The sequence below is a fragment of the Pipistrellus kuhlii genome, unplaced genomic scaffold (genome assembly GCF_014108245.1).
Source record: "Pipistrellus kuhlii isolate mPipKuh1 unplaced genomic scaffold, mPipKuh1.p scaffold_m20_p_22, whole genome shotgun sequence".
NCBI classification, from domain to species: domain Eukaryota; kingdom Metazoa; phylum Chordata; class Mammalia; order Chiroptera; family Vespertilionidae; genus Pipistrellus; species Pipistrellus kuhlii.
Window position 1 is genome coordinate 9,596,890 of NW_023425521.1, and position 26,197 is coordinate 9,623,086.

The 26,197-nt window shown below is 38.8% G+C and overlaps 1 protein-coding gene across 5 annotated transcripts in view; it reads left to right on the top strand.

The window, feature by feature from the left end:
* Window positions 1-26,197, top strand: part of KANSL1 (KAT8 regulatory NSL complex subunit 1) — a 150,308-nt gene that overhangs the window by 44,514 nt on the left and 79,597 nt on the right. The window lies entirely within an intron of this gene.

The following is a 26,197-nucleotide window of genomic DNA, read 5'->3' on the forward strand; positions in this document are numbered from 1 at the left end:
AACTGTATCTATGCTGAGTGAATAGATTTTTTTTTTTTTTTTTAAACTGGACATAAGATATATGACTTGACTTCAGAATTTGTTCCTTCTAGTAGATGGGGACAGAAATTTAGTTGACCTAGTTCACTTTGCTGGAGTTTATAGTTGGTTTAATGAGCTTTCAGCCAAGAATATACCCAGTCTTCACTTTTAACACTTGAGATTTCCTCTCCTTTTAAAGGACTCATAATCAGAAAATGCTCTGAGTATTTTATAGGTTACATCTAAGCACAATCCACTTTTTCACAACCTGATTCTTTACCTAAAATAGCCCATTTTTATCAGATTTGGATTTTATTTTCTCTCAGCTAAGTAAATGTATTGACTTATTTAGGATAAATGCTTACTGGTATTTCCAAGTCTGTTTGAGGAAAATTTTGCATAAGCTTTGGGTGGCACTCAGTTGGTGTGGTGGAGCTCATATTCTTCCCTCCTAATTCTGCGTTTGTCTCCACATATATAAAAAAGGAAGTACAGAGTATAAATATCAATATAAAGATAAATCAGTCACCGGGACCGGTTTGGCTCAGTGAATAGAGCATCGGCCTGCGGACTGAAAGGTCCCGGGTTCCGTTCTGGGCAAGGGCATGTACCTGGGTTGTGGGCACATCCCCTGGTTGCGGGCACATCCCCAGTGGGGGGTGTGCAAGAGGCAGCTGAACGATGATTCTCTCTCATCGATGTTTCTAACTCTCTATCCCTCTCTCTTCTCTGTGAAAAATCAATAAAATATATATTTTTAAAAAAAGGTAAATCAGTCTATTTAAAAAAAAAATTCTCAAGGATATGTTTTTATAAATATAAAGTTAAATCAGTCTACTTTTAAAAAAAATTCTCAATCAAGGATATGTTTTTATTGATTTGATAGAGAAAGAGAGAGAGAAACATTTATGTGAGAGAAAAACACAGGTATTTTAGGAATCAGTTTCCCATATGCACCCCAACCTTGTTATGTGTGCTGACAACCTTTTGGTGTACAGGACAGCACTCCAACTGACTGAGCCACCTGGCAGAGGGAATATGCTCATTGACCCTCACACTGTCACAAATTGCCAGTGCCCACAACCAATAAGGATGGAATATGCTAATTGACGGTCATACCCTCAGAGATGGCGACACCCAGTCCCCTCATCCCTGCTGGGGCAGCAGGTGTGTGGCAAGCCTGGGGGCAGGCCCCCCCCCGCCCCCCTGCACCTGCCTCCGTAGGCACCCAGTTCCCTCAACCCCCCCCCAATCCCCCAGCTGCCAGGGCTGCCTGAGGCTCGGAACCAGGGCCAGCCGAGGCTTGCGCTTCCGGTAGTGGCAGCAGCAGAGGTGTGATGCGGCATCGCCTTCCCCTGATTGCCGGTCACCTTCTGCCCCTTGAGGGCACCTGGATTTTGAGAGGAGGCAGGCTGGGCTGAGGCCCCCCCCCCCCCCCCCCATGCATGAATTTTCATGCACCAGGCCTCTTGTGGAAAAGGGAAACATAATTTGAATAGTTAATTAGCAAATCCTCTCTCATTTCTACTTTGGGTAGGGATTTTGTAAAAGTTGGATTACTAGAGAAGGCTCAAATAGGTGGCTATGTTGGAATAATTGTTTTTTCTTGCTTGTAGTAAAAAGGTAACTAAGATTTTCACTGGAGACTTAATTGAGATAGCTGTACTTTTAAGTTTAAGTAAATTTTTTTTTCTTAAATGGATTACTAGTTTACATTACCTTGTGAATATTTGTGGCATTATCCCTACTGACTTGGCTGCATAAACCATTGCTACAAAAAAAAAACAAAAACAATGATGTTAGCCCTATCTATCTGGTTTGGCTAATGGATAGAGTGTTAGCCTGTGGACTGAAGGGTCCTGCCTGGGTTTGATTCCAGTCAAGGGCGCATGCCTGGTTGCAGGCTTGATCCCCAGGAGGGGATGCAGGAGGCAGCCAATCAATGATTCTCTCTCATCAGTGATGTTTCAATCTCTCTCTCCTCCCATCCTTTCTCTGAAATCAATAAAAATATATTAAAAATTCTTAGTTAATAGATTTTTTGTGTGTTTTAGAGTAATTTCATATAACTAATACTGTAGTTGAAACAAGTTACGTTTCATGTGCTTGTTTTGTGTATTTTGAGAAAATAATCTAGAAGCTTACTGTTTTTAGGATAACTTGTATTTTAAAAGTTTTTAAGTTTTGGTAATGTGGGTAACTTCTAATCCAGTGAAATAAAAATAACTAGGAGAGAAATTTTTTTATTCCATGGGATAATCTAGTGATTTAAAAAGACCTTTGTCTAGTCACTCACTACTTAGCTCTGGGCCTTCTCATGTATTGGTTTTGTTGACTTGGAAGAGTGTGAAGTGCAAGGACAGTTCACAGATATTTTAGGGATCAGTTTAACCCACTTACAGTTTAAGTAAGAAAAAATGGAGAACTAAAGATACAGTGAATAGCCGAAACCGGTTTGGCTCAGTGGATAGAGCTCCTTCCCAAACTATCCAAGTTATAGTTCATGAAAAAAATGAGCCCTAACCGGTTTGGGTCAGTGGATAGAGTGTCGGCCTGCGGACTGAAAGGTCCTGGGTTCAATTACAGTCAAGGGCATGTACCTTGGTTGTGGCCACATCCCCAGTAGGGGGTGTGCAGGAGGCAGCTGATCGATGATTCTCTCTCATCGATGTTTCTAATTCTCTATCCCTCTCTTCATCTCTGTAAAAAATCAATTAAAAAAATATATATAAAGATACTGTGAATAAATATACTTTTGCACATTTTTATGTAATTGATTCAAAATTAAAGGCACCAATAAAGCACCACTACTTCAAAGACCTTGTTGAGCAAGGTCATTAGATTGACTCCTAATGCAAGTATCTAGCCATATATATATATATATATATATATATATATATATATATATATATATATATATATATATAGAGGGAGAGAGAGAGAGAGAGAGAGAGAGAGAGGGAGAGAGAGAGATTTTGAGAGATTTGTTGTTCCATTTATTTATGCATTCATTGGTTAATTCTTGTATGGGCCCTGACCAGGAATCGAACCTCCAACCTTGGTGTATTGGGAGGATGCTCTAACCAACTGAGCTACCCAATCAGGATGGTGTGTGTTGACATGAGTGTTTTAAGATTTTTCAGTAATTGGCCAGACAATGAGAGGGAAGGTGTTGCTTAAAAAAGAAAAAAAGGGGAAGTCTTTGAATCTTAGTCATTTAGTAGTCTATTCCAAATCCTATAACCACATTTAGAATTCTTGAGTCCTAGAATAAATAAAACTGGTGAGTTTCAACTTGTTTTCACTTTCTGGTAGTCTGTCTAATATTTCACTCCTTCACTGAAGTACTTCTGCCAGAGATAAAGTTGATCCTGTATTAAATATTTTCAGCCATGTTAAAAATATTTAGTACAGGAGACTGTTGAAATTAATTGTTTTGAAATAATGCTGTTTAAATTATAAGTGAATTGTTCTGTGAAAATTGCAAGCCTTCACTAAGAATTCATTTATTTTTTTCTAACTCTCAAGAGGAAAAACTAAGTCCTAGACACATGATAGCAGTAGCAGAACGATTGATTTTTACATGTTGAGTTTTTGGCAAATTGTTTATCATTGTATAGGGGCCCAGTGCAGGGATTCATGCACCTTGAAATGAACTATGGGCTGTGGTGGACACAGGGGGTCTTGGCTCATCCTCTGTACCCCTGCCTGCCCAACACCCCCCCCCCCCCCCCCCCCACGTCTCTCCAGTTACCTGAGGTGGATACTCTTGGTGCACCTCTTTCTGGACCGTGTGCACAGCCTTGCTGTAATTAAGTCTTGATTGTTGTTGGTATCACTGGGAGGAATTGACCTCCAGGCCAATTAGCTGTGAGGATCCGCTGTGTCTACACTGGGAGAACTTGTGTGCCGGAGACACCCTTATGAGACAAGACTTTCAAAATTGTAAAAGCCTCTGTGCTCAGCTTGGATGGGGCAGAGTCTCAGGGCGAAGCAGACTGCCTTGGCTTCCTGACGGCCCTGCCCTATGAGGTCCCTGTGTCTCAGTGTCCCTCGATAATGGCTGCAAGCACCTCTGAGAGAAAGCCATCCTTGAGTTTCGCCCACTGCCTTACAGTCCAGTTTCTCTCCAAATGAGTATGGGTTCCCAGAAACCTGCCTGGAACTGGAGATCAGCAATCAGCAGTCAGTCCTCTCTGTGCGCGTGTGCGTTTCTGTACCTTTGCCTTCCGCAGCTCCCCTGAGTCTCACTGTGCTTTCTCTTTTCCTGACAGCCCAGATTCTCCCCAAATGAGTCTGGTTTCCCAGAGTCTCGCCTGTGACTGGAATTCAGAGCAGTTGGGAGATTCCATATCTCCCCCTCCCCCCCTTTTAGAAAGCCAGCCATGCACTCAGCTATCTGTCCTCTCCTTGCGCACATCTCTGTACCTCAGTCTTTTGCAGCTCCTCTGAGCCTCGGTGTGCTTTCCTCTTTCCTTCTAGTTGTAGAATTTCCACTCAGCCAGCTTTCCTATGGTTTTTGATGGTGTCCGTTTCGTCTTTTAGTTGTAGTTTTGATATTGTGCAAGGCACCAGTTTAGGTGTTTACCTATGCCGCCATCTTGGTTTCTTCCTGTAATCACTTTTCTAATAAAAGAGAACTGACCTTGTTGATCTCTAGGGCTCAAAGTACTTTGAATTGTGTTACTATATCTTTAAATAACATTGATGACAAAAGTCTCTAAGTCACTGGTGTAACTTGAAACAAAACAGTTTTCTTGGCTTGTGACTCAGAGCTTTGATTCTTTTAATGCCTTAAGTTTTTTTTTATTGCTGTCCAAAAAGTGATTATTGTATTTCTCTGTGTGTGGGATACATATGTGAAACTAATTCCATTGTATTCTTATACAAGTTATTTTAGAGCTGAGTTAAACTTTTATTTTGTGAACACCTTTGATTTAAAGCCCTTTGTTTTTCTGTTAGTCTGCCTATGACATCCAGTGGGAGAAACAGGAACTTTTGTATATACTCCCTTTTCCCTGTCCTCCTTTTTTCTTGTGAATACACACATACACACACACACACACACACACACACACAGACACACACACACACACACATATGTCAATAAAGTGAATTATTCTTGGTGCTGCTTTTGTGATTTGGAAGGAAGTTAGGCAACAGGAATTTGGGTTACCTACTTGCTGCAGATCTAATTGTTACAAATGTGTGTTTTTTTAATTTATTTTATTGATTTTACACAGAGAGGAATTGAGAGGGATAGAGAGTTAGAAACGTCTATAAGAGAGAAACATCGACCAGCTGCCTCTTGCACACCTCTTACTGGGGATGGGCTTGCAACCAAGGTACGGGCCCTTGATGGGAATTGAACCTGGGACCTTTCAGTCCCCAGGCCGACGCTCTATCCACTGAGCCAAACTGGTTTTGGCTACAAATGTTTTTTGTTGCCTTGTGACCAGTGTTTTGTTCTTTAAAGTTGAGTTTAAGGATTCTTTTATAGTTAGTGTTTAAGTAGTAATGTAATAAGTGCTTGCTGAATCAACAGATGTGTGAGACACAGGTTGTGGAACTCTTCCATGAGATCAACAACTGGCTCTTAGACCTGGGCATCTCCAGCTACAGCATCCCAAAGACGACCTGGAGGAAATATTCCTCAAAGTGGCTGAAGAAAGTGGGCTTCCATATTGGATCCCTACTGTCTCCATTTTTAATGTTAGCTTACACTGGTCTCCAACACAGGTGGTTGTCATCTGTACTAATAATAGAGGAATATGCAAATTGGCCAGGGCACCGACACGTGCGGGGCTGCGGCAGAGAGCTCTCAGCACATCGAGATGAGGTCCGAAGGGCGTGAAGAGGAAGGGAGAGCAGATAGGCAGTTAGGAGGATCAGGGCAGGAGAAGGGAGCACAGATAGGTAGTTACGGAGATCAGGCCAGGAGGGGAGAGCAGTTAGGGCCATCAGGCAGGCAGGCAGGCAAGTGGTTAGGAGCCAATGGTACCAGATTGTGAGAGGGATGCTGTATTGGAGAGGGTGCAGGCTGGGCTGAGGACGCCCCCTCCCCCCCAACCTCCGTTCACTAATTTCATGCACCAGGCCTCTAGTAGGTAAATAAACTGAATCTCTGTCCTCAAGAAATTTAAAGTTTTGTTGTGGAGGGGAGACATAGCAAGACAAAGGTGAAGACTTAGTGCCTGGCACATCTATGTAATAAAAGAGTAACATGCTAATTGACCATACCTTTGTAACTCCCACCAGCCAAACAGGAGTGAGTATGCAAGTTAACACAACAAAAATGGCAGGTTAATTTGCATACACAGACGCCAAGCCCGGGGGTGGGGGGGAACGCAGGTGTTCTCTACCACCCCAGTCGCTCTGGGCTGTGTAGAAAGGCTGAAAGGTGGCTCTGCCCAGAGCAAAGGCGTTGCCAGCAGCCAGGAGAAGGAAGGCCTCTTCATGCATCGGGTCTGTAGTCTATATATATAAAAGGCTAATATGCTAAGTATCTGACCATCTTACCAGCCGCCATGATGCTCACTGACCACCAGGGTGCAGAGCCTCAATGCAGGAGCTGCTGAGCTGCAGTGACTTGGCAGCAGCAGTTCTCAGGTGATGCAGCCTGAAACCAGATAGGAGGGAACCTGATTCCTTGCTGGGCCGCGTGATTCTACCTTTGGCTGTGAGTTATGTTGCTGCTGGGGCACAGTGGACCCCTAATCTGGTTTACTGCACACTTGCTTTTGCAGTCCACACCCTGTATGACAGCAACTTTACAGAGTGCTCTGTCACGCTCCGGGACCCCTTTGGGGGATGTCGGAGAACTGGTTTCAGCCCAATTCCCATAGTCCAGGCCAAGGAACCCCACCTGCCGGAGGGACCCCGCTCACTTCACAGACACCGGGTAGGGACCACAGGAGGTTGGCTTCAGGGTGTGTCTGGCCTGTCTCGCCCAGTCCCATCCTGCCGGCCACATTCTAATTAATTTCCTTTCAGCGTGCACAAATTCGTGCACCGGGTCACTAGTAGTAATATAAAGTTAAATGCTGGGTGATACAAATGAAATAGGAAGTTATTACAGCTGGTTGATGGTATTGGAAAGAGAGGATAGTAGAAATGATCCTTGAAGGGTGGCTAGGATTTCAATAGAAAGTTTTCTTTTGGATGTAGCCTAATGAGGTAGGTTGGTATAGGTAGAAGGCACAGCATAAACAGCACAGAAGCTAAAAGGACTGGGGTTGTGGTGGCTGTTTTACAGTCCTAGTAATAAGGGTGATAAACCTAGTGTAAAAAGGAAAAGAGAAAATTCCAGAGACGATGCAGCAGATTTAATAGGACTTAACAGTAGATGTATGGGAGCAGTGAAAGAGGGATCATCGTAGAAGGTTGAAGTCTTAATCTTGTGTCAGTTATAAGCGTACAGTTTATAAAATAGCCCATAAGGGTCCTGGTTCTTTACTAGTGTCCAAAAAAGTGAAGGTTTCTGTATTCCTTACAAGGTCCAGCAAGTATTAAAAATCAGACAATAGACTTCCAAGTAATTCTCTATAAATAGAGGGAGAAGTGGACTTGTACAGAGGCCTCAAAGAAACACATTGGAGCTTTGGAATTAATTCATTTATCAGGTATATTGTGTGCTTACTATGAGCTGATGTACTATGGATGTACAATGGGGAATAAGAGATACAATCCCTGCCCTGCTCTCTTGAGGGAATATTGGGTAGAAAGATATTAATTATTTAATTATTTAAAGTGATTCCATAAATTTCTGGGTGCCACAGAAACAAAGTTTAGAGTGCTATGAGAGTCCATATAGGGACATCTAATTAAGATAGATGGGGATGGTATCCTGAAGAAATGACATGTAAACATGAAGAGAAGGAATTGGTGGTGAAGAAGAGGAGTGTGTTACAGATTGAAGAAATAGCATGTGCTTGCTAAGGACTTGGGAATGGGAGGTGCTTGATACTTTCAAGAACAGAACAAAGTGTAAAGAGAGTGGTGAGAAATACCAGTAAGGCCAGGGAGGGAGCTAGAAGCCAGGTCATATGGGTGGCTTTGTAGGTCATGTAAGATTTAATTTTTTTTCTTTTTAATCTTCACCCAAGGATATCTTGATTTTTTTTAGAGAGAGAGGAAAGGGGAAGGGAGAGGAGCAGGGGTGGAGGGGAGAGAGAGAAATCCAACAGTTGCCTCCCGTGTGCACCAACCCACAACCTAGGTATATACCCTGATGGGAATCAAACCGGCAAACTTTCAAACAGGGCTCAGGTTTAAATTTTTAATGTGAAGCCATTGACAGGGTTTACATATCATTGGATTTTTAAAAGACCCCTCTCTCACTGTGAAGAAAGGAATGGATATGGACTTTGGGAGACCAGCTAGGCTGTTGTGGTAACCCAAGGAAGAGATTCTGAATGGTGGACTTGGTCTTTGGCAGGGAAGTGAGAGAATTGGTTATTGGAGATGGAGTCACTAGGACGTGTGATTGATTTGATGCAGTGGAAAGAGGCAAAGAGGTATTATGAGTGATTCTCAGGTTTTTTGCAGGAGTAACTGGATTAAATGGATGTATTGAGATGGGGAAGGGGCAGGTTGGGCAGGCTATTTATTACCTGCAGTGGAAAATACTCATTTTCATTTAAACATTTTTGGCTGTTGGTATACCCAGAGGTTTCAGTGTCATTTGCAGAGCACCATATTAGATTCCATAATCATGGTAAAATAGTTTTACTAGAAAAGGAAAAGCTTGGGTCCACATTCTATTTTAAATGAATAGTATTTGCATTAGTTTCTCTTTTCTCTTCTTAGACAAAGACTAAAATGGACTAGATTATTTTGCAAGCTAGGCAGAAATTTATGCCTAAGATGATGTGCTTACATATCTACTAATTTCATTATCTTTTTCCTATTTCCCTTTGTTTTAAAAATTATACATATATATATATATATATATTGATATTTTAAATATGTTTTATTGATTTTCTTACAGAGAGGAAGAGAGAGGGATAGAGAGTTAGAAACATCGATGAGAGAGAGACATCGATCAGCTGCCTCTTGCACACCCCCTATTGGGGATGTGCCTGCAATCAAGGTACATGCCCTTGACCGGAATCGAACCTGGGACCTTTCAGTCCACAGGCTGACGCTCTATCCACTGAGCCAAACCGGCTTCGGCATATGCACATATATTAATGTAAATAGAGCATTAAGTGTCTCGTAAAACATAATGTGGTCAGCAAACTCATTAGTCAACAGAGCCAAATATCAACAGTACAATGATTGAAATTTTTTTAGAGCTGAAAACCAACTTCTGCACATGGGCCATGAAGTTTCATTCGCACTGTATGTGCACACCTGCATGTGGTATTTGGTGGAAGAGCCACACTCAAGGGGCCAAAAAACTGCATGTGGCTCGCAAGCTGTGGTTTGCTGACCACTGTCATAGACCGTGACCTTCTGGTTCATAGGTCAGTGCTTACCCATTGAGTTATGCCAGCCAGGCTTACATCTCTTTTCTTTTTTTTTTAAATATATATTTTTATTGATTTCGGAGAGGAAGGGAGAGATAGAAACGTCAATGATAGAATGAGTCATTGATTGGCTGCCTCTTACACGCCCCCACTGGGCATCATTGAGCCCGCAACCTAGGCATGTGCCCTTGATCGGAATCGAATTGGGGACCCTTCAGTTCATAGGCCAACACCCTATCCACTGAGCCAAACTGTTAGGACTACATTATCATATATAATAAAAGGCTAATATGCAAATCTACCAAATGGTGGAACAACCAGTTGCTATGATGTGCACTGACCATGAGGAAGTATATAGATGCTCAAATGCAGGAACTTCCCCCTGGTGGTCAGAAGTGCAAGTGCAGCGGTGTGATGGTGGGAGCCTCTCTGGCTTCTGTGGCACCACTAAGGATGTTTGACTGATGGGGCAGGCCTCAGCTGTCAGTTGGACACCCCCCTGAGGGCTCCCAAACTTAAGAGAGGGCGCAGGCTGGACTGAGGAGGACCCAGTGAGTTTCATGCACTGGGCCTCTAGTTTTCTTATATGTGTTTTACTTTTATCTAATAGAATATAGAAAGAGTAGTGACCATTTTCTTGCTCGCCCTTTAATTGATTCCTATTTGTGCTTCTGGTACTTGAAAGATGAATCCTGAGAAAATAGAAATTGGGAGGGACAGAGTTTAGGACCTTTGGGATTTAGTCTGAAACCTGGGAGATCAGAGTCCCAGGAGAATTTTAATTAAACTGATTTGGTAGAGGTAGGAAACATTTGAACCAACTTTGCCTAATCAGACAACAGAATTGAGACATATTGGTAGGGCAAAAATAATAGCCTGCATTTGCTGAATATTTTGAGGTAGGCAGTGTTATGAGTGCTTTACATGCATTAATTTATTTAATCTTACAATACAAAAAGGTAGATAGTATCTTAGTTTTATAGATTCAGGCTGAAGAATGAAAAGTTTAAGTAACTTGCTAAATGTCACACAGCTAAAAATCTAATACATAACAAATCAAAGTATTAATCTAGGTTCTTCACCCATAGCCTGAATACAAACACTATTAGTAGAAACAATCAAATTCTTCTTTAGACTTGGTTGATGAAAAGAAATCTAAACATGTAAAATATTATTTCACATTATATTCAAGAGACTTTACCCTGCTACTAATTTTTTTAAAATACCGCAACCAAAGTATATGCCCTTGACCAGAATCGAACATGGAACATTTCAGTCTGCAGGCTGACACTATCCACTGACCCAAACTGGTTAGGGCTCATTTCTTTCATGGACTATAACATGGATAGTTTGGTAAGGAGCTAAATTTATTTTTAGAAAAAGGGGGGGGGAACCCCCAAGGGAATTTATGTATATTGATTGCTCCTTCTATATTAGGTGGCTTACATTATTTAACATTTAAAATGTGATGAAGTTGTATCACCATTTTACATTTACCGTATTTTTTGGACCATAAGACGCTCTGGACCATAAGACGCACCAGTTTTTAGAGAAGGGAAATGAAGAAAAAAAGATTCTGAAACAAATAGTGTCCTAAAATATTTTATGTGCATTAAAACCCAACATCACAGTCATAAACACATGTAATCAACCCTGTAAAGTAAACAGCATTTAGAACCATTTTAGAGCCGGGCAAGCACACAGAGACCACACAGAGCCGGGCAAGTAAAAAAACTTTTTTTTTAAAGTATATGTGTAGGCTATATTTGGACCATAAGACGCAGGGACTTTTCCCCCCCCACTTCTGGGGGGGAAAAAGTGCGTCTTATGGTCCGAAAAATACGGTAAGTCCCAAGACTATAGATGTGTTAAATAATTTGCTTGCGGTCAAGGTGAAGATAAAAACTACTTCTTTGTTACTGCTCTTTTTGTTTTTCTCTGGGAATTTTTTGGGAAGGAGCATGAGGAAGATTCTGTTTTGAGAAATGGAGTAACATGAATGCACATAGCTTTTTAGAAGCCTCTTTGACAGCATTTTACACTAATGGATGGACATGGCATTGACCAGGAAGGGTGATGGGAAGGTTAAATAGATTTTCTCCTATAATAAATTATCTAAAGAAGTGGCCTATTTTGTAATTCCCCCCTGCCATCAAATAGGTGAAAAAACATTTTGACATGCTAAGGGATGATTTGTATTTTAACTTATGTGAAAAAATCCTTTTATTTCCCCAGTTGCTGAAAAAAAAATATTTTAAGATATGAAAATATTTTATGTTCTTATTTTATATTCTTCCTTTTTTAGTCTTCCCTTGTGTTTGCAGCTAGTATATGAATCATAGGCAGATACTTAGTGTTTATGAATATATTTTCCTCAAGAAATCTCTTATAAATCTGGTTACTTTGTCTTGGAAATTAACTTGAGAGGCATGAAATAGCAATTGAATACTATCCTGATTGGTTTATACGCACTTATATGAATTTGTGTAGTTTTAGTGTCCTGGTTAACATTAAGTATCTTTTTTTTATTGATTTGATAATCACCGGACAAACTTGAAGGATGAATTTTAGGTTTTCTTATCACTTGGATTAGTACTAATCAGGAGCAATACAGTAGAAAGGATTCTGGACTACTATTGAATTGTTAATTTTAGTTTTGTGTTTTAATCTTCCTACGCTTAAATTCCTCATTTTAAAAGTATTATTTATACCTTTTTAAATAATGATGAGACTCAGGCTGGGATGGGAAAGGCTTTTGTCAGTCTTAGGCATATTGTCTGTTTTGCTTAGGTATGCTGGATGGCCAGGTGACCCTCTGAGTAGCTCTTATTACCTGCATTTCTATAGGGAGTCTGCAGACTGAGTCCCCCCAGGGAGTTAGTGGCAGAACTGCAGCAGTCTGTTCACTGTTTCTCTCATGAGGCAACTTGGTATCAGTGTGTGTGCCTGTATGTGGTCACTGTTATTTTATATTTTTGTTGTTTTCCACTTATGGCAACGAAGAAACCTGAAAGTAAGGTTATAAAGTATAGACCCTGAGGCTGGGGTGTAGTGAGAAGTGAAGACGAAGTCTTTACCAGATCTGTGTCCTTTTCTGTTAATAATGTTATGCTTTGGAAATAAATATCTCTAATGAAAAACAGTCATCTATGCTCTTTCCTTCCCCCAGATAAGCAAAAACAATAACAATTTTTAATTTTAAAAATAAGTAAATAAGCTTTTTAAAATTTCTATTTCTTAGACACAATTGGTTGAAAACTATTGATAGATTGTAAAGTTTATTTACATTGAACAAATAAGCGACCAGCTGCCTTTTGACACTGCCAAATATAAAAGCAGAATTTCAGTGATTGCTTTTTAGATACATAAAATTGACATAGTTGAATCCTTCATTGATTGGTTTAGTTGCCTTTCAGGGGATTTTACTCTTGAGAATGAAAAGATCTGGAATTTTTCTTTAACAATTTTCTTCAGATCTTGAGAGTTTTCTCAGGTTGCTGCAATCATTGTTTCCCCACATTTCCAACTGGGTGAAGATGTTTTTCTTTTTGAACTGGCACTCCCCTAGCAGATTTTTCCAGCAAGTATCCTTTGGGCACGCCCTAAACTATATATACCGGTAGTAAGATGAAAACTGAGTGAGGCTTGCTTGAGACTTATTTGCTTCTACCCAACTGTATTTGAAATTTATCTCTTATGCAAATTCAAGCATTCACAGAAGTGGAAAGTCTAATTTTGTATTTGCAGGAAGTTTGCTTCGTGCAATGATTGTCTTCCCAATTTGTTCGTAATGATAAGTTGGTAGAAAGTAAGTAGGTCTCAGGCCCAAGAGTTGAGACTGTGAGGTGACTTTAATATTTGCAAGTGTAAATGGGTTTTGGTTTTACATTTTTAGGTGTGAAAGGTTAGTATTTTTACTTAATGTGTGAAGCAATGTTAGATGATTTACACTTTCATGGTTTATTATAAATAGGTTGATAGTATTGATGAGTTAAATTTCCTTAATTTTATCCATGAACATTCAGATAGGTTGACATATTTGGGTGTTTCCTAGTAGACCAGTGTTCAAAGAGCTTACATTCCTCATTCCTTTGATAGTCCTTCAACAGTGATCAGAGGAGCTACCTTTGTTGATAATCTGAGTAGAAACTAAGATGTGTCCTCATTTAGGGTAGTCAAAAGTATCCCTGTGGAAGTTCCAGAAAATGAGATCTATCATAGAATTCTCTTAGCAAAGAATAAATGTAAAAAGTTTCAATGTAACTCAATTATTTGGAGACTAGTCTTTCAGGAACATCTACCTAAAGAGCAAGGAAATACTTCTCTGATCTACACCAATAAGAGAGAAAGATGCAAATTGATCATACCACCAGCCAATCAGGAGTGGCTATGCAAATTAACCACCAAAGATGGCAGGTAAATTTGCATACATAGGGGCCAGGGGCGGGATGCTTATGTCATCACCATGGTAACCATGCAGGCATTTTGCACTGCCCCAGCCACTCCGGGCAGCCTGGGAAGGCAGAAAGGCGGCTACAGGCGGGAGCAAAGGCTGTGTCAGCAGCCAGGGTAAGGAAGGCCCGTTCTGCACAGTCTTTGTGCATCGGGAATCTTAGTAGTAAAATAAGAAATGATGAAAGCACTTAAAAAGGATTGAGAACTTGGTTCTTGCCTTCAAGGAATAATTTCTGTGACTGATCCCTCTTCCCCACCATTTTCAAGTAGAAAAGGGAGCATTAGAGTTATGCAGTGTATATTTAGTACTAGATAGATGGTAGAGGCATTGATTGCTGAACTTTAAGATGGAGTGATTACTATGGCCTAAGGTGATCAGAATACTTGAGAAGAGATGGCACTTGGATTGGATCAGTGATGTCACTTACCTTTCTAAAAGGAAATAGGTTGTTTCAGGTGCAAGGATGAAGGACCTCAGGTGAGGATGTTGTGTTGGCCACTGAGAGGAGAGAAATGTTTCAATAAAATGGAAGACGAAGTTGGAGAAGGGTAAGTTAGGATCACATTGTTTTTGAATGCCATTTGGTGTATTTGGATTTTATCCTAGTAATAGTGGACAATCATGAACATGAATGGCATGATTCAAGTGCTCATAATAGTTTTTGGTAGTGGTGTGGTTTGGAACAGGTCAAGGCTTAAAAGCAATATTCTAGTTGTGAGTAAAAGTCTGGAATCAGGGCAGTGAACATGAAATGGGAAGAAAGGTTTCAGATGCAAGATTGATATAATAGAGAATTTTAGAGCTCTCTCTAGACAGAAGCACAAATTCATTAGTTACAGATGAGAAATGTAGGTGCAAAGAGGTCAAGTCACTGTGCTAAAGATTATTAGGATAAGAGTCAAGGTTGTACTAGATTTTTTAAGTCCAAATCATCTAACATATTTCATTGATTACACATTTTAGGAAACTTGGTGATGGGACTGGATTTTGATCCTGGAAAATTGGCAGAATATTGATGGATCTAGGAGGGTCAAGAAGAGATGTCAGTGTATGGGGAGGGGAGAAATGAAATGAAATTATTTGGAGTTAAAAGCCTTTTGTTGGAGAAGAACTTCTATGCTTAACTTTTATGTTTAGCTCTTAAAGATTAAAAATTTTTTTTTTTCAAATTGAGATATAATTGTCATACATTATATTAATATAGTTTCAGGTGAATAATATAATGACTTGATATTTGTATATACTGCTAAATGATCTAGCACAATAAGTTTAACATTGACACCATAAATAGTTACAGAATTTTATTTTCTTGTGATGAGAACTTTTAAGGTTTACTATGTTCATATCTCTTAATTACTAGGTGTACCAGTTAATAATGCGGATTTTGTAATCAAAGAAAACATGATAATTTCAAGAGAAACATCAAAAGTGCTTATTTAAAATAATATCCATCACTAGCTACACATTCCCCTCATCTTTCAGGTAATTTGTGGATACCGCCCCAATAGAACTTTTCTTGTTTTGAGGCAAACCATTTAGAGACCTAATTTTCCACTTCTTTGCACGTTTTTGAAGTGCTGCTCAGAAAGTGCATGTGCCATCGATCAGAACAACTGGTAATCTGAAGGAGCAAGGTCTGGTGACTACAGCAGGGGGGGTCTTGGGAGCTCGTCCTCTGGCCCCACACCCTATCGGGTCGGGCCAGTGGAGGGTGGAGGAGGGGCCTGGAGAGGTTTTGCTGCCCACAGTTCACGTCATAGCGATTGGTTCTGGTCATTCTGGTCTTTCAGGTTGCTTGGCTTTTAGATGGATGGATGGATGGATGGATGGATGGATGGATGGATGGATGGATGTTATGTTGTTACATTCCCTGAGCTTATTTATTCTGTAACTGGAAATTTGTACCTTTAGACTTGCTTCACCTGTTTTATTAGGTCGCTTGCATCTCCCCTCCCGCCCCCCCCACCCCCTCACCCCCCTCCCGCCACCTCCTCAACACCCCCACACACACCTCTGGCAACCACCAATCTTGCATTTAGTTGAAGCAAGCTTTAGAGTCTGGTCTGTCCAGATTTGCATCTAGGTTCTCTAACTTGCTAGCTCTATGGTCGTTGCACCTTACTCTTTTTCTGTAGCATAGGACTTAAAACATTTACCTTATGGGGTGTTTTTAGGATACAGGAGATAATGTATGTAAAATGTTTATATCCTATTCCTCCTATTCCAGTGTCTGGCACATAAATAATAGTAATGATATTTAGATTTTTGAGTATATCCATTGTTGGACATTATTGTCAGATTTTCATAATTGGACCTTATGCAGTGAGTACTTCTGTACATTGTGTTCTTTGTTATAAATTGGGCTCTGAGATTAAAGGAAACCATTTTGGTGGCTATATTTATCCCTAGATTGCTTTCTGAAAGAGTTGTATTACTTTATTCTGTGCTCTGATAGTAGAAGTATAACTTCAGGTAACATTCATGTTACTAGTGTTATTTAGAAAAATGAATTTAATAGGTTCTCAATGATTGTTGTCTGCATTTGTTTTAATACTACTCAAGAGGACAAACTTTTCTGATATTTATGACATTTTTGTCATTTGAGTAATAAATAGCTGCCATAATATAGAATTGTTGCTTTTAGACTATCTTCTAATTAAGTTTCTTGTAGGCGGCGGTATAGGGACTAATGTATACTGTTTTCTTCCTCTCCCATATTTTTGTGGTTTCCAGACATGAATTTGTTTAGGCAAGGTTTCCCAACATAGGTTCGATTGACATATTCAGGGCAGATAGCTCTTTGTATGGACTGTCCTGTGCATTGTAGGATGTTTAACAGCATTTAAATGCTTTTCACAATTTAGTCTCATAATCATGAGTGGTTACTTAGGGGTTATATGGTGGTGTATTAATTGTCTTTTTGGGAGATGTTTTTAGCTATCTAGAATGGAGGGGCGGGGGAAAGGCATTAAGAAGCTAAAATGAATGTACTTCTTCCATGCTCTTTATTTCATTTGGAGCATATTATGTTATTTTAGAAATACTTTTGATAAATTTTTGTTGTTGTTGTTGTTGTTAATCCTCACCTTTGGTTATTTTTTCCATTTATTTTTAGAGCGGAAGAGAGGGAGGGAGACAGATTGAATGTGAGAGAGACACGTTGCTTCATGCACCTGCCCCAGCAGGGGGTGAGGTGAACCTGAAACCCAGGGATAGGTTCATGCCCTTGAACCGGGGAATGGAACTAAAGGCTCTTCTGTGCGTGGTCTGATGCTCTAACCATTGAGCAACACCGGCCAGAGCCACTTTATGTAAGTTTTATAGTTTGGTTTCCTGGTTCATAATAGAAAGGGTTTTGTGAGTTGTATTAGTTAGACAACTTATGTTTTTTTAATTTAAAAAACTCTAATAGAGCTATTAATTGCATAAAAATTCTGACCTAAGTAGTTGCTTAGTCCTGAGTCCAAAAGGCTGTCTTTGTTTTTCATCATAGCGCTAAGGTTATCTTCTAACTAAAAGTTATCCTGGAGAAGATAACTTTTCTGGATAGCTATTATCTTTTCAAAATTCTAATGAATGTTTAGAGATTCTAGGACTATTTCCATGATACATTATTTAATTAAGAATAGAAAATTGATTGGCAGATTTGTTTTTGAAAGAATCTTAGGAAATAGGAAAGGTCAGGTGGTGGTGTCTGTATTTGAAATAAGGGATGGGCCTATAGACGGTGAGTTGCAGCATGATTTTAAGTGAAAGTGGGCTCTTGAGTTTACAAGAGTCATACTAAGTGGTTTTCACTTTCATGCAAAACCATTCCACCATGGCTTTTTTGTGCAGAGTGGGTTTAAAGCAGAATATAAGAAGCAGGTTTTTGGATGGGTTGATAGAATTTGTGTAGTACTTGTCAGTCCTAAAAGATCTATTTTTAGCTAGATTTTTTTAAAAAAAATATTTCTCCAAAAGTCTTTTATTTTTATTTTTTTATTGTGCAAGACTTTATTTTTTTATTAAGGTATTATATGTGTACATATCTTTCCATTGCCCCCCCCCCCCACACCCATACCTGCCCTCCCCCTCAGAGTTTTTCGTCCATTGGTTTTGCTTATATGCATGCATACAAGTCCTTCGGTTGATCTCTTTATCTCCCCCATATCTCCCTATCCTCCCCGCTGTAATTTGACAGTCTGTCTGTTTTACTGTCTCTAGATCTATCTTTTTGTTCATCAGTTTATAATGTTCTTTATTATCCATAAATGAGTGAGGTCATGTGGTGTTTCTCTTTCATTGACTAGCTTATTTCACTCAGCATGATGTTCTCCAATTCCATCCAGGTTGCTGCAAATGATGAGAATTCCTTCTTTTTTATGGCAGCATAGTATTCCATTGTGTAGATGTACCATAGTTTTTTGATCCAATCATCTGCTGACGGGCACCTAGGATGTTTCTAAGTCCTAGCTATTGTAGATTGTACTGCTATGAACATATGGGTGCTTATGTCCTTTCTGATTGGTGTTTCTGGTTTCTAGCCAGATTCTTTTTACCACCTTACAGAGTTTGACTTTGTTATCACTGTTAAGATTTGGAATTGCATTTTAAAATACCCAGGTCCTAGTGAACTTTTAAACAAATTAGTATTTATCTTAATGCTTCATTCATTAATATGGGCCATATATATCGGGTCTAGTAATAATTAATGTCGTTTTTAAACATTCGTTTAAAATCTTGCTTGGCATTGACTTGTATTGACATAACCTTCAAACACGTGGTATCTACAGAACGTGTGAAGTGCAATTAACAAGTTTTGCTTGAAAAAGTTTGTGTTTGGTTTGGTTTTTGTTGCAAAACTAGGGCTAAGAAGATGGCGGATGAAGAGCATATTCGGCACTGCATGCTTTACAAGTTCCAATTAGGAAGAAAAGCAAGTGAGGCTGCAAAAAACATCTGTAGTGCTCTTGGTCAAGATGCAGTTAGCGCCAGAAAATGAGAAATTTTGCGAGGGAAATTTTTTGTTATATGACAAGAGAGGTCGAGGCCGTGTGTCCAATTTTGATCAAGAAGCTCTTCAAGCTCTTTTGGTGCAAAATCCTCAAATTACCCAACAAGAGCTTGCGACAACTTTAAATTGTTCACAAAAACAATTTCCAATCAATTGCGTGCACTTGGCAAAGTCCAAAAGTTTGGACAATGGGTTCCTCATGAGTTGACCGACAACAACCGTAATCAAAGAGTCACAATTTGCAGTTCGCTCCTCTCTCGTCAAAACCGTTTGCCGTTTTTAGAGCAAATTGTTACCGGAGATGAAAAATGGGTGCTGTATGTTAATTTGAAAAGGCGGCCTCAATGGTTGGACAGAAATGAGGCTCCGCAGCCCACGCCAAAACCTGACTTGCATGCGAAAAAAATGATGTTGTGTGGTTGGTGGAATTTTAAAGGAATGCTTCATTATGAACTTTTACCATCTAACCAAACCATTACAAGTGCAGTGTATAGTGCCCAATTGGAAAGGTTAGCCCAAGCTTTAAGAGAAAAAGAACCCGCGCTGATTAATCGGAAGGGCGTAATTCTTCACCACGATAACACACGACCGCATACTGCAAGAATCACTGCTGAAAAACTGCGCCAGTTGGAATGGAAAGTTCTCCCTCAATCTGCATATTCTCCTGATATTGCCCCTTCCGATTACCATTTGTTTCGTTCTTTGCAAAACTTTCTTCTTGGAAAAAAATTTAATAATGAAGAATGCCTCAAAAATGCATTGACCGAATTTTTTGCATCAAAATCACAAGAATTTTACAACAGAGGGATTAAAATGCTTCCTGAGCGAGCGTTGGGCACAAGTAGTAGAAAACAACGGCAACTATATTGTTGATTAAATTTTGTTGTATTGTTTAAATAAATTAGATTTAAAAAAGTATTAGAAAACGACATTAATTATTACTAGACCTAATATATATACTGTAATTTTAAATAATTTGGAGAGTTAGAAGAAGTACCATACATCCTATATGGAAAAAGACACAAGTAGCAATAAATTTGGCCTCGGAGGCTTCATATTCACTCTTTTCTGGTAGAATGTTAAGTACAGTGTCATCATTTCTTTGTTGAGGAGGGGACTACAAAAGCAAATTATCATCACCAGCTACCCTGATGGAATGTTAATTCCATTGTTGGGATTTATTTTTTTTCTGTGTTATGTCCCTATTAGCTATATTATTGGGGGCAGGGGTTCTTTCTAGATAGTGTTCTCAATAAACAGATTGTCAGATACAGGTTATGTATTGCAAACCTGCACCTGCAATTCAGTGCTCTTTATAAAGGTTCATGAGAACATGTACTTACATGATTTTATTTTTGTAAATGATTAGAAAGAATGCTGAATCTGGGTATGTATTTTTTTATTGAATTCATTTAGAGATCCACAGGAATTGGCAAAGTTTGATTCAACTTGTCTTTGGTTTAAATTTGTACATGCAGTTAATATATTGGAATTTCAGAAGTTTGTTGTAGGTCTATTGTATAGAGGTGGAAATCTGGAATTTCTTGATCTGTTTTAAATTAGTATTCATTCATTCATTCATTCAACCAACATTTCCTAATTATCTCTAGTGTTTTGACACACCACGTGAAATCTAGAATTGTACAGTCTGTATCTGCTATTGTAAATAGTAGGGATTTTGAAAGGACTTGGAAAGTAAGTAAACCTTTCTTCCCTTCAAAATGATAGTTCTATAATCTCATCCTTCCTTGGGCTAATTTTTTAAAAAGTATTGCCTATGACAAAGTAATATAAGCTTCTTACAAAAAGCAAAGAACCATAAGTATGTGAAACTTATCTCTAATGTTTACCTCTAGTGTTAGTTGGTCTGTTGTATTGTTTTTATAAAAACATTCCTTCCCTTTGGAGTAGCATAAAGAGCACATGCTTTGGGATATGATAGACTTCAAGTTCCAGCTTCCAGTCCCAACTTATGGTTCTCAGCACATCACTCAACTACTCTGAATCTGAAGTATTCCCATCTCTTTTGGGAAGACGAACACCGTCATAGAATTGCTGTGAAAATTTTAATGTGTGATCAGATAATATGAGAGAGAGAGAGAGAGAGAGAGAGAGAGAGAGAAACTTTGATGAGAGAGAGAAGCATCAGTAGGTTGCCACCCATATGCACCCCCCTGGGGATCCAACTTGGAACCTGGGTATGTGCCTTGGTTGGGAATTGAACCTGCTATCTTCTAGTACATGGGTTGTCACTCAACCAACTGAGCCACACTATCCAGGATAATCTTTGACTCTTAAGTGAGTATTCTTTCCCTACTTTTTGCTTTTCACCTCATTTCTTTAGTAACTAATGATGTTGATTCCATTAATATGTTCATTTGTATATTTCTTATGTTTAACAAAAGCTTTACATTTTTGATACAATCCATTTATTTATCTTTGTGTGTTTCTTTTGCTTTTTGTGGCATAGCATAAGACACTATTGCCTGACCCAAGTTCATAAAGAATTCACTGTGCTTCCCTCTAGGAGTTTTATAGTTTTAGCTCTTAGATTTGAGTTAATTTTATAAAAGGTGTGCGGTAGGAGTCCAAATTATTCTTTTGCATGTTGTTCCGGCATCATTAATTGAAAATACTATTTTTTCCCCATCACGTGTTTTAAAATGGAAAATAATATAATTATTTAATGGAAACATTCTTGTTTTTAAAATTTTGGATGGTTCCGAAAATTTGGCCAAGGGTGGTAAGAAGACAAAAATAATAGGAATACTATGAGTTTACTTTATAAAAATGAGGTTTTCTTCGTTTATTTGGTATATAGAGATAAGTTCTTACAATATATCAGGTATTATTGTCTAGGTTTGGTGATAGCGCAGTAAGAAAGACTTCTAGTTTTCCTTTTTTCTGTTTTCCCTTTTACTGAATTGACACTATATTCTCTACTCAAAACTTAAGACTTAATAACAAATTAGAGACTTTTAATGGTAATACTGTATCTGTTGCATGTAGGATGGATTTTAGCCCACTGGGGGCAGTGGAGTGTGAATAGGTTTAATGAATTTATCACAGGATAGCTGGTTAGAGGTAAGATTAGTGTGAGTCCTGTAATTCTGTTATTTCATGAGTTCTAATCTTGTATAATCTTTGACTCCAGTCCTTGCTGTCAGGTGAGGCCTTAGGATCAGATGAAAAATATTTACCTACCTTTTTATTTGACTTACTATCTTTGAATTTGACTTAGCATTTTTAAAGATATTTGAACCTTTAGACCAGTGGTCGACAAACTCATTAGTAACAGAGTACAACGATTGAAATTTCTTTTGAGAGCCAAATTTAAAAATATATATATTTTATTGATTTTTTTTTTACAGAGAAGAAAGGAGGGGGATAGAGAGTTAGAAACATCGATGAGAGAGACATCTATCAGCTGCCTCCTGCACACCTCCTACTGGGGATGTGCCCGCAACCAGGGTACATGCCCTTGATGGAATCGAACGTGGGACCTTTCAGTCTGCAGGCTGATGCTCTATCCACTGAGCCAAACCAGTTTCGGCTGAGAGCCAAATTTTTAAAAATTCTTCTAATGCCACTTCTTTAAAATAGACTCACTCAGGCCGTGGTATTTTGTGGAAGAGCTACGTTCAAGGGGCCAAAGAGTCGCATATGGCTCGAGAGCCACAGTTTGCCTACCACAGCTTTAGACAAATTTAAATTCAAACACTCCAGGCTTGCTCTTGATTTAGGGACTTGAAGGCTAATATTTTCTTTGTGGTGTGTGAATAATGTTCTTCTGAGGTCAAGGCAGGAGTCAGGAAATGTGAATTCTACTCCTGGATAACTTGCTATACTTAGGGCAAAGATTAGTTAACTAGCTTTAGCAGCCGTTAGCCACTGTTCGTGTCAGGAACCTAGGGAGCTGATTGTAACACACTTTAGCCACTTTTACATCTGGATTTTTCCACTGAAGGATGAGTCATTCTTGTGAAACAGTTTTCAAAACAGGAAGATGGAAGCCATGTTGTCATAAACTTTGTTGTCATAAAACTGAAAGGTTTCATGACAATTGTTTATATCTAGAGAGGTGAATTAACCATTTTTATTTTTTATTTTTTGGTAAATATTGAGTATCTGCTATATTATAAGGATTTGGAGAGGAATTCTGAAGATAACATGCTATTGTTACACTTTGAGATACATAAGTAGTACATTTGACCCTTGAACAATATGGGTTTGAACAGCCTGGGTCCACTTACACATAGATTTATTTTTCAATAAATATAGTAAATTTATTTTTCTTACGATTTTAAAAAGAACATTTTTCTTTCTCTAGCTCATTTTATTGTACAATACATTATAATTCATATGTCAAACTATGTATTAAGGAACTGTTATGTTATCAGCAAGTTTATGCTATTAGTCATCAGCTATTAGCAGTTAAGTTTTTGAGGAGTCATAAGTTATACATGGATGTAGGTATGCAATACGCAACTCATAAGAATTGTTGTAATAAGATTCTAAAGTTTATAGAAAGGGGGAGATAATATCTGGTTGTAAAATCACAATATTTCAGAGAATGCTTTAGCATGAAATATTTTGTGCGTGTGTTAATCCTCATTTGAGGGTATTTTTTCCATTGATTTTAGAGAGTGGAAGAGAGGGAGGGAGGAAGAGAGAGAGAGACACCAGTTGGCCGCCTCTGGGATCGAACCTGCAACCCAGGCACAAGCTCTTTGAATGGGAATTAATTTCACTACCCTTCAGTGTGTGAGGTTTGATAATCTAACCATTGAGCAACACTGGCCAGGGCAGCATAAAATACTATTTAGACTATCATACATTAGAGAGGATGGGGTTGGGTAGAGAATAAGTAAGTAGAGTAAAAAGGGGGTGAAGGGGGGCAAGGGGATAGAGGTGAGCCGAGCAAGTCAAGTATGAATAGAAGCTCAGAAGAAGAGGTTAGCATAATGTTTTGAGAGAAAAGTTTGACAACCTTACTGTGTAGCATCTGCTTTCTATTCCTGGTGTTACACTGTACTCTAGTTTTGCTGTACCCCCACCCCAAATAATAAAACAGTGTTCAGGATAAATATTTTAATCTGTAAATAACTGAAGAACTGTGGTATTTTTTTCTTCATATTTTTATACTGTTTGTGAGACTTGACTCCCAGCCCAGAAAATAAAAGTAACCTTGACAAACTAAACCTTGAACATTTTGATTTTTAATGTACACAGGTTTAGGAAATACTGTGTTTGGCATAATTTGGTCCATAATGACAGTTAAATTGCACTTGTGTTTTTCCTCCTAGGTCATTAATGCTTTGAATCTTCTGGTTTTCTTTATTTTATTAATTGTGAAGCCTGAGAGGAAAGGTACTATGTGAATTTAATAAAAAAAATTCCCTTTCCCTTTGTTTCTTCTTTCTGAATATACTTGGAATTTTCTGGGGACAGAGAACTTGAATTAGGTGGGCGATCAGAAAGGCCTTTGGATTTGGTTGATAAATGACTAAAAGAAATGAGAGAGGGATTGACCTTTGAGCAACCAGTCTTTGTAGAGAAATTTGTATGTCATTCATTTTACCATTGAGGATATCAATTTAAATGTGAGTGTTGATCTTGTCAAATTTCTACTTTTTGTGTCGTATTTCAGTCCTCACCATTTCTAGGGGAAAGTTTTCATTTTAGTAGAAAAGGATAAAGACTTGGTTTATCTCTACTTACAACTAAAAAGGATGATTATGGATATGTGAATACATATGTTCGTGCATATGTAAAATAAAATTTAATCTAAATTTGGTGGTGAATTCATAATAACTGTCAGGTTTTAGGAAAGAAAACTTTAAGAAAAGGAACATTAGCCCTGCTTGAATGGCTCAGTTAGTTGAAACATCATACACCAAAAGTTTGCCAGTTTGATTCCTCGTCAGGGCACGTATTTAGGTTTCGGGTTCGATCCCCAGCTTAGGTGTGTATGGGAGGCAACTGATCAGCCAGCCTCCCCCAACCCCCTCTTCCTTTCCCCCTTCTCTCTCTCTCAAATAATTTTTTTTTAAAAAGAGAAAGGTAATATTTTATTTAAAGAATGTGTAGATTAGGAATTCTCATCTTGAAGTTGTGGTCTTTTATATGAAGATTACTGTGTGTTATTTTCTGTATTAATACAGCATCCTAATTGATTAGTGTATAGGTTTTTGACCCAAAGAGAGACTGCAGCATCCAACCTCTCACTGGTTAGCAACTGTTGACCTTGTGCATCTCACAGAATGTGTGTGATGAATGGTTTTTTAACTATTGTAGGAACACTTGATGTCTACTTAGTTAATGTTGTGAAGGTTTCTCTAGTTTTCCAAGCTAATGTAAGAGATTCTCAAAATGATAAAATTTTTCAAACTCAAGTATATGTCTTAAGAAATGAAAGTGTTGAGTACAGTCTATTTTGCCATAGCCCTGTGGAGAATTGTGAGTCATTATTTAAAAATAACAATATGCCGAGACTGGTTTGGCTCAGTGGATAGAGCGTCGGCCTGCGGACTGAAGGGTCTCGGGTTCGATTCCGGTCAAGGGCATGTACCTTGGTTGCGGGCACATCCCGGTAGGGGGTGTGCAGGAGGCAGCTGATCGATGATTCTCTCGCATCGATGTTTCTAACTCTCTATGCCTCTCTCTTCCTCTCTGTGAAAATTCAATAAAAATATTTAAAAAAATAACTGTGTGTGTGTGTGGGGGATTTCACCCGTAAAGTCAATGGGTGTGCCTTTAAACTTCTAGAATGTCTAGGTCAACCCTGTAAATCCACGGGTTGTACCTCTCATTACTCTGAATAAAATTGAGATGTTAACTCTTGTGCCGGTGTTTGTCAGCTTCCTTTTCCCTTTATGTTTTTATTGTAGAAAATTCAAGCTTAATACCAAGTGGAGAGAACAGTGCAGTTAAACCCCCATGTGTGTATCACTCAGCGACAGCAGGCATTAATTCAACTATTCTGGTTTTATCTAGACACCCCACAACAACAACACACACACACCAATTATTCTGAAGCCAAGTCTATATAACATATTTTTCATCTCTATATATTTCAGAATCTCTCCCCAAAAGCCTTAAAAAAATAAAAAAAAAAGGCATTCCCTTGTTTATTTATAAAGATGTGTAGGAATAAGGTAGAGGCAAAAGAATAGAAATTAGGTTCAACTAGATAATTTGACTTTCAAAAGAAGAAAATTGAGTGGACTCAGAACTATAAAGGAGATATCAACT